The sequence below is a fragment of the Phaethon aethereus genome, assembly GCF_964289735.1.
Source record: "Phaethon aethereus genome assembly, chromosome: 7".
NCBI lineage: Eukaryota > Metazoa > Chordata > Aves > Phaethontiformes > Phaethontidae > Phaethon > Phaethon aethereus.
Window position 1 is genome coordinate 20,559,809 of NC_138583.1, and position 9,864 is coordinate 20,569,672.

A 9,864-nucleotide genomic window follows, 5' to 3' on the forward strand; every position below is an offset into this window, starting at 1 on the left:
ACTTCTGTCTGCATATACTACTAATAGCAACTTACCTGCATCAGAAGCATCAGTGATCATTCCTGATGCCCTGTGGAAAGAACAAAGCACCAGGCGCCCTCCACACACACACAGGCAGTAAGGTCCTGCTACAGAGGCAAAACTTCTTTGAGGCAAAACTTCTTTAACTACATCCAGTGGTCTTCTAGGTAAGCGATACATGTTTTTAAGTACTCTCCTTGTATATTTGTTGATTACGCAGTCCATAATAGCAACAGCAATAATCCCTGGGACAGTCTCTAACTATAACAAGCAAAACAAAACAAGAGATAAAGCAGCAGTTTCATTCTCTACACTGGGAAGCCCTAACAGTGGCTCAGCCAGCAAGGTGCTCTACCTGCTCCACTGAGTTTCCAAACCCATTTGCAAAAGGGGGTGCCACTCAATTCTTTCACCTAGATAATCACCATTTCACCTCACCCCTTCACATTAAACACATCTTCCTGCCCTGAGGTGCTTCTGAACAAAGCAGATCTAGCACATGAATCACACTGCAAGCTGCGAGTCTTTACAGCTTTGCTGCAAGCAGGATGTAATACCACAGCATGTGCAGGACTTGCCTTGTTATCACTCTTGGCCATGATCCCATCAACTCCCACAATGAGTAGAGACTGGCTTCCTAAGAAATTAATGGCCCCCTCCAGAAGAGGCATATTTTCCCTCCTATTTTGCAGAGCAAAAATTAAGCTGTCTTAACAGTAAGGCTGAAATTAAATTCTTCTTACAGATGTCAATGATGACTTGCTTCTTTACAATATTGATTGTCAAATAACAACATGCCACATCACCATGCCTATTGCTATGGTTTTTGAGAAGAGCTGTTGTTTCTTCATTATGTGTCCAAAAGCATTGCACAGCACTATCTACACGGATTCCATCACAGTGTGCACACTGGTGATGCAATGGTCAATGCCTCTTTCCCTTAGTAATCCACAGAAATGGTTAGAGAGAGGTGGTGAGGTTTCGTACAATTTGAAATTCTTAAATTAAAGGGGGAAAAAAAAAAGGTCAGATTACTCTGAACACAGGTTTGGGCATGGCCCACTAAGACTGACGCAGTTGGACCACTGCAATTGTAGATCACCCTGCAATCAGCACAGAAGGGTCCACAGTACATCCACTGCATACAAAAAACACTCCCTTCCCCCCTCATGGACAAAAGCCAGAACCCACAAAACTATGACACACCAGGGAAAGACTGCAAGTGATGTCAAGGACAAAGCAACACCCCTGACGTCCAGAATAATAGCAAATCTATTGGGAAAAACGCCCACATGACCGTCATGATTTGGCAAAGCACTGCATACGATGATCAATGGTTTGTAAAAGCAAATGTTAATGAAGTTTATGATCAAATGGAAAGAGGGACATACTAATACATGTATAGACCAGTGAGAGAAATCTGCATGACCATATATTTGCAGGCAAATTTCTGGTCCGTGTCTGCATGATATAATGGAACACCTAGGGATAATTTATGATCACTTTCCATTCTCTACTACAATCCTTTTGTGGGTCACAAAACTCTAAATCAGTTCTGAAATCCAGCGAAAAATTGCTCTGCATTTTCATCTTAAAAATTAATAAAGACTATTAAAAACAAATGCATAAATTTACATCGAAGACAATGAAAGCCTGTGTTTCTCAAACAGTGTAAATATTTACAACACAAGACAGTGATGAAACAAAACAATCTCATCATTGTTCAGTGAGGACACTGCTCACATTCTGTATTGTACACAGACAACAATGATACATTTTTAGGAAAATCCTGTGCTGCATCACTTACTTTCCATTACATCAGAGGCTAACAGTTGTAAAAGCAATTTATGAACAACAGGCGCCTAAGCAATATTCTTCACTATTGTTTAACTGCTACCAGGCAAAACATTCCTCTTAACTATTGACTAATTGATTCTGTGTTTTGAAGAAGTACAAAATCATTGCTGCTTTGTCTCTGAGTGAATAAGAAATTTCCAAAGTGGTGCACATAAGAATTAATTTCTTTTAAATGATTTATGAGTTAAATGTGAGGTAACTCTTTATTTACAGGCTTAAGTTACAACATATCTTTGCTCAGGAAGTCTTAATAAAATCTAGATTTCTGGATCATTATGACAAACCTTTAAACTCTTTCTGAGGAAACAGCTATAGACCACATTCTTTAGGACTTGCACGATGCAGCTGGAGAGCCCAAACCCCATGTCTTCAAAAGTTCAAGCGCAGAGTAAAAAGGGCAATGTACCAAGCATCCTGTACTCCATTCTTCCACAAACTTGCACAACATCGGTAAGTTATGTTTTCAACCATAATTTCCTCACATTTTAAAGCAACCTGAACTTCTGATGCAAAACTAGCTACTAGAGGTCATTTGCTATCCCCCAAATTAAAAATTGTAAATTAATTTTAAATACAGTGGAATACAGCATAACAGATTTTGGCAAGAGCTTTTTATTAGGAAGTATATTCATGCACAGCACATCTACTTTATGGTTTTTTGTTTCCATCTTTTCCATGCCGATACCTTCTCCACACATTTGCCAACGTCCAACAAGAACTCTCCCTCCAGAGGGAAACATGGGAAGGACCAGTACTGCGAGCTGCACAAGAACTGGTGCTCCAGGCAGAATAACCAGCTGGGGGGGACCACAGCCCCACAGACACAAATGCCTACCTTTAACTTGATTTCAAATATCACCAATACAGGGTGTGCTCACTGGGTGAGGTTCAGGAAAGCAAATAATTTAAGTTCTTCGGTTTAGCCACTTCTGTGCAATGGAAGGATAACAGTACTTCCACTTCCTCCCTCCAGGCTGTTTCAGCCACATAGACAGCTTCTGTGGGGGTGGTATTGTTCCATACCACAGCAATGTACGGTACCTGGTACAAGAGCACAGACACAAGTGCTACAGTAAGGCAAGCAGTAAGAGCAGTATACATCTGAGTAACTCCTTCAGTTTCACACCTGCATCCTCACCAAAAATCTTGTTTTTAGACAGTTGCTAACCAAGCATGGTATTTCTCACAAATTTCAACATGAAAATTATGCTATGAAGAGTTTAAGAACGTCTGTGTCACAGCATTATCATTAAAAAATAAAGCTGTATAAAGCCTATAGACAGCACCCAGGTCTGTGAAGAGAATTAACTCCCCTCCAGTGCCAGAACAAGATGGCCTCTTCCAGCCGCAACCTTGCCATGGGATATGTTGCGCGGTTAAAAAGGCTGCATGTGCTTTTCTTACCGCAAGTGTCCCTGGTGCAGTTTAAAGGCCAGGCAACCTATTTCAGAGGACCACCACACAGCTTGGCTTCCCTAATCCCAGGTGCCAGCGCTGGCATGGGGAGCAACACACATTGGCAGAGGAGAAGCATCAGCACATTTTCCCATCATAGAACGGTTTGGGTTGGAAGGGACTTTCAAAGGTCACCTAGTCCAACCCCCCTGCAATAAGCAGGGACATCTTCAACTAGATTAGGTTGCTCAGAGCCCCGTCCAGCCTGACCTTGAATGCTTCCAGGGATGGGGCATCTACCACCTCTCTGGGCAACCTGTGTCAGTGTTTTACCACCCTCACTGTGAAAAATTTCTATCTTTTTACCTAGTTTAAATCTACCGTCTTTTAGTTTAAAACCATTACCCTTTGTCCTGTCGCAACAGGCCCTGATAAAAAGCCTGTTCCCATCCTTCTTATCAATCCCCTTTAAGTACTGGCAGGCTGCAATAAGGTCACAGAATCACAGAATCATTAAGGTTGGAAAAGACCTTTAAGATCATCAAGTCCAACCATCAACCCAACACCACCATGCCCACTAAACCATGTCCTTAAGTGCCACATCCACACGTTTTTTGAATGCTTCCAGTGATGGTGACTCCACCACCTCCCTGGGCAGCCTGTTCCAATGCTTAACCACGCTCTCCGTAAAGCAATTTTTCCTAATATCTAGTCTAAACCTACCCTGGCGCAACTTGAGGCCATTTCCTCTCATCCTATCGCTAATTACTTGGGAGAAGGGACCAACATCCACGTCGCCACAACCCCCTTTCAAGTAGTTGTAGAGAGCGATAAGGTTTCCCCTCAGCCTCCTCTTCTCCAGACTGAACAACCCCAGTTCCCTCAGCCGCTCCTCATAACACTTGTGCACCAGACCCCTCACCAGCTTCGTTGCCCTTCTCTGGACAGGCTCCAGCACCTCAACATCCTTCTTGTAGTGAGGGGACCAAAACTGAACACAGGATTCAAGGTGCGGCCTCACCAGTGCCGAGTACAGGGCTACAATCACTTCCCTACTCCTGCTGGCCACATCATTTCTGATACAGGTCAGGACGCTGTTGGCCTTCTTGGCCACCTGGGCACACTGCCGGCTCATGTTTAGCCAGCTTTCAACCAGCACCCCCAGGTCCCTTTCCGCCAGGCAGCTCTCCAGCCACTCCTCCCCAAGCCTGTAGCGTTGCATGGGGCTGTTGTGATCAAAGTGCAGGACCCGGCACTTGGCCTTATTAAACCTCATACAGTTGACCTCTGCCCATCGATCCAGCCTGTCCAGATCCCTCTGCAGAACCCTCCGACCCTCCAGCAGATCAACACTCCCACCCAACTTGGTGTCATCTGCAAACTTACCGAGGGAGGACTCGATCCCTCATCCAGATCATCAATAAAGAGATTGAATAAGACTGGCCCTAGAACCGAGCCCTGGGGAACACCGCTTGTGACCGGCCGCCAGTTGGATTTAACGCCGTTCACCACAACTCTCTGGGCTCAGCCATCCAGCCAGTTCTTCACCCAGTGAAGAGTATACCTAAGACACGAGCCACCAGTTTCTCGAGGAGAATGCTGTGGGAGACGCTGTCAAAGGCTTTACTAAAGTCCAGGTAGACAACATCCACAGTCCTTCTCTCATCCACTAGGTGGGTCACCTGGTCATAGAAGGAGATCAGGTTGGTCAAGCAGGAGCTGCCTTTCATGAACCCATGCTGGCTGGGTCTGATCCCCTGGTTGTCCTGCACATGCCCTGTGAGCACTCTCAAGATGAACCGCTCCATCATCTTCCCCGGTACAAAGGTCAGGCTGACAGGCCTGTAGTTTCCAGGATCCTCCTTCCAGCCTTTCTTGTAGATGGGCGTCACACTGGCAAGCCTCCAGTCATCTGGGACCTCCCCTGTTAACCACGACTGCTGATAAATGTGGGAGAGTGGCTTGGCAAGCTCTTCCATCAGCTCTCTCAGTACTCTTGGGTGGATCCCATCAGGCCCATTGACTTGTGGGTATCCAGGTGGCTTAGCAGGTCCTTAACTGTCTCCTGCTGGATTATGAGTTTACTGTGCTCTCCATCCCTGTCTTCCAGCTCAGGGGGCTGAATACCCTGCGGATACCTGGACTGGCTATTAAAGACTGAGGCAAAGAAAGCATTAAGTACCTCAGCCTTATGCTTATCCTTGGAGACAATGTTCCCTGCCATATCCAGTAGGGGATGGAGATTCTCCTTGGCTCTCTTTCTGTTTTTAATGTATTTGTAAAAGGTCTCCCTGAAGCCTTCTCTTCTCCAGGCTCAACAACCCCAACTCTCTCCGCCTTTCTGCATAGGAAAGGCATTCCATCCCTCTGATCACTTTTGTGGCCCTCCTCTGGACTTGCTCGAACAGGTCCATGTCAAGGGCCTTAAAGAAGTCCAGACAGACAACATTGGTAGCTCTTCCCTTGCCCACTGATGTAGTCACGCCACCATAGGGCACCACTAGATTGGTCAGGCAGGACTTGCCCTTGGTGAAGCCATGCTGGCTGTCTCGAATCACCTCCCTGTCCCCCATGTGCCTTAGCATAGCTTCTAGGACGATCGGTTCCATGATCTTCCCAGGCACAGAGGTGAGGCTGACAGGCTGCGTGTTCCCAGGATCCTCCTTGCCACTCTTTTTAAAAATGGGTGCAATGTTTCCCTTTTTACAGTCATCAGGGACTTCACCTGACTGCCATGACTTTTCTTATATCATTAAGAGTGGCTTGGCAACTACATCAGCCAATTCCCTCAGGACCCTGGGATGCATCTCATCAGGTCCTATAGACTTACATATGTTCAGGTTCCTCAGGTAGTCATGAGCCTGATCTTCTCTTACAGTGGGAGGGACTTTCCTCCTCCAATCCCCATCTTGCAGTCCATTCACTTGAGAGGTATGGGAAGGGAGATTGCCAGTGAAGACTGAGGCAAAGAAGTTGAGTACCTCAGCCTTCTCCTTGTCTGTTGTTACCAGTTTGCCAGCGTTGCTCATCCAGGGGGGTACAATGTCTTTGACCTTCCTTTTCTGGCTGACATACCTGTAGAAGCCCTTATTATTATTCTTTGCATCCCTTGCCAAGTTCAGCTCCAGCCATGCCTTGACCTTCCTGACCCCATCCCTACACAATCAGGCAGTGTCCCTATACTCTTCCCAGGTTACCTGTCCCTGCTTCCACTGCCTGTGCATTTTCTTCTTGCCGTTTAGTTTGACCAGCAGGTCTTGACTCAGACATGCGGGTCTCTTGCCTTCCCTTCCTGATTCCTTACACCTGGGGACTGAGAGCTCTTGCACTCTATGGAAAGCATCCTTAAAGATCTGCCAGCTCTGTTCTGTGCTCCCTTGTCCCTGAGGGCAGTTTCTCAGGGGGTCCTATTGACTAACTCCCTGGAGAGCTGGAAGTTTGCTTTCCTAAAATTCAGGGTCCTGATTTTACTGTTTGTCTGCTCCATATCCCTCAGGACTACGAGCTCCACCAGCGCATGATCACTGCAGCCAAGGCTGCCTCCAATGTTGATATCACCAATTAGCTCACTTGCACTGGTGACAAATAGGTCCAGTATCACATCCCCTCTGGTAGAGCTGTCTGTTACCTGGCTTAAGAATTTATCCTCAATGCATTGCAGGAGTTTCCTGGATTGCCTACAGCTCTCCATGCTACTTTTCCAGCAGATGTCAGGGTGGTTGAAGTCCCCCAGCAGGATGAGAGCCTGCGAGTGTGATGCCTCCTGTAGCTGGAGTAAGAAGGCTTTGTCAGTAGGCTCCCTTTGATCAGGCAGCCTGTAGTAGACACCAAGCACAAGGTTCCTTTGTTGCCACGGTCTCCGATTCTTACCCATAAGTTTTCAACCTGCTTGTGGCTATTCTTCAGAGACCACTCTTCACACTCGATCCATTTCTTGATGTAGACGGCAATGCCTCCACCCCTCCTTCTTTGCCTGTCCCTTCTGAACAGCCTGTAGCCATTGATAGCTGCACTCCAGTCATGGGATTCATCCCACCAAGGTTCAGTAATGGCAACTAGGTTGTAGCTTTCTAGCAGCATGGTGGCTTCCAACTCCTCCTGTTTATTGACCACACTGCGTGCATTGGTGTAGAGGCACTTCAGCTGGGCTGTCAGCCATGTCATGTTCTTAGGAGAATGCCCTTTAATTCCTTTGAGGTATTTCACTGGCGTTTCCCTGTTGGCTCCTATTACCTCAGAAGCCCCTGGCTCATACTGATAAGACTTCAAGGTGTGCTGCAGTGTACCCAGCACACCTCAGAGCAACAGGCTGATAGCCCTCACTAGCACCTCGTCCCTCTAACCTTGGTGTGTTATTCCACAGCTTGTCACAGGCAAGCCTGATATTATCCTCCTCCCGCCTCAAGTCTAGTTTAAAACACTGTCAATGAGGCCTGCTAGCTTGTACGCAAAGACCCTTTGAGGAATGTTAATCCCATCTGATGCCAGCAAGCCTGGTGCTGTGTAGGCCATCCCATTATCAAAAAATGAAAATTGTGTGGTGACACCAGCCATGGAACCATGTATTAATAGACTGGGCCTGTCTGTTTATTCTAATGTCGCTGCCTGCAACTGGAAAGAGAGGAAAAAATAACTTGTGTTCCAGATTCCCTAACCAACTGTCCCAAGGCCCTGAACTCTCTTTTGATTGCCCCTGGACTATACGTTGCGTCACCCACATGGAAGAACAGTAATGGGTAATAATCTGAGGGCCATACCAGGCTAGGAAGTTTCCTAGTGATGTTCTTAACCCAGGCCCCAGGAAGGCAACAGACTCTGTAAGAGAAGGGTCTGTCTGGCATATTGGACCCTCTGTTACCCTCAGAAGGGAGTCATCTACAACTATAACCAGTCTTTTCTTCCTAAGGAGGTGGTCGTGATACAGGAGTAGGCCCTTCTGACCTTGGCAACACCTCTGGTGTAGATGGACTGCCATCCACATCATCCATTGACTGGCCTTCCACATTCAGATCCTCATACCTGTTGTACAGAGGCACCTGGGAAGGCAAGATGGGCAAGGAGGGTTTTGCCTGCCACCCCGAGCATAGATTTGCCTCCATTCACTGCTTTCCTTTAAGCTACCTTTATTAGGGTGTTATTTCATGCAAGCATGCTGGCATGCATATGTCTGTTCTGAAAGTCCTCTCCCCACAACAGTGCTCTGTGCCACGCAGAAAGAAGGGACTGGCATTACGGAACCCCACAGACAAGGCATTCCTTACCACCATCTATAAAAGGGCCATTCATCCCCACCGTACCTAAAATAGCCACTGGCTGCGTCATGAGATGAATACACAACTGTGGATTCCTTTAAATCACTGCCTTCTTACATGGACAAGAAACCAGTGTCCAGCAGTTGCATCCTCACCCGTTGTCCTCGTCCTCAGTTCAGTGATCAAGTGTTGACCCTTTCTGTCCCATCCGGTATTAGTCCCTTTGTTTCTACAAATATTTAGAAGTTTAGAGATTTTGATAAGAAGTTTAGAGAAACTGCACAAAACTCCACCAATCCATTCCTACTTACTTGCAAGATCTGTATACAATCCTATTAAATCAAACCCATCACAGCTTTCTGTTGCCAGAACTAAAGCAGCATTTCTGAATTCTGCCTGTCATCCACTAGCTGCTCATTGCCAGTCAACCACAGCCAGCTGAAGAAGGCCGCTAAGAGTGAAGCATCCAAGTACAGAGAAATTGTGCCTATTCATGAGAGACCCCAAGAATTGCACAGGTCTGTTTCTTGCTGCTGGACAAGAGGCTGACTTGCAGTTCTGTGTTGCCCTACTGCTTAACCATGTGGTTTTCTTCTCTAAGTAGTTACAATTACAATAATATTGAGGGACATTTGCTCTCCCAAAGAGCAGATTAAGAAATTACTACAGACAAATAATTTGAATGTCTGCTGAATTAGGCTAATGGAGAGATAAGGACATTTTTCTTAATTAACCATTTTTAAATGGCAAATGCAATTTTTTTTTAATTGAAAAAAACCAAAACTACTCCCTCTTCCAAATGAAACAGATGTTAGAAACCAAGACAATATCTCCTCAGTTTTCTGCTTACTTAAAAACAGTTGGCATATTCCACTCCAGAGACAGTCCCATCTTTGGCACAGGCACCCACACATGGGCTATACAGCAGCATCAAGATGGTCATAAAGTATTTAAAGACGAAGGATATGAATTCTGCTATTTTTGAAGTGACAGGAATCCACAGAATCACAGGATCATTAAGCTTAGAAAAGACCTTTAAGATCATCAAGTCCAACCATCAACCCAACACCACCATGCCCACTAAACCATGTCCTAAAGGGCCACATCCACATATTTTTTGAGTGCTTCCAGTGATGGTGACTCCACCACTTCCCTGGTAGCCTGTTCCAACACTTGACCACTCTCTCCGTGAAGAAATTTTTCCTAATATCCAATCTAAACCTACCCTGGCGCAACTTGAGGCCATTTCCTCTCATCCTATCGCTAATTACTTGGGAGAAGGGACCAACACCCACGTCGCCACAACCCCCTTTCAGGTAGTTGTAGAGAGCGATAAGGT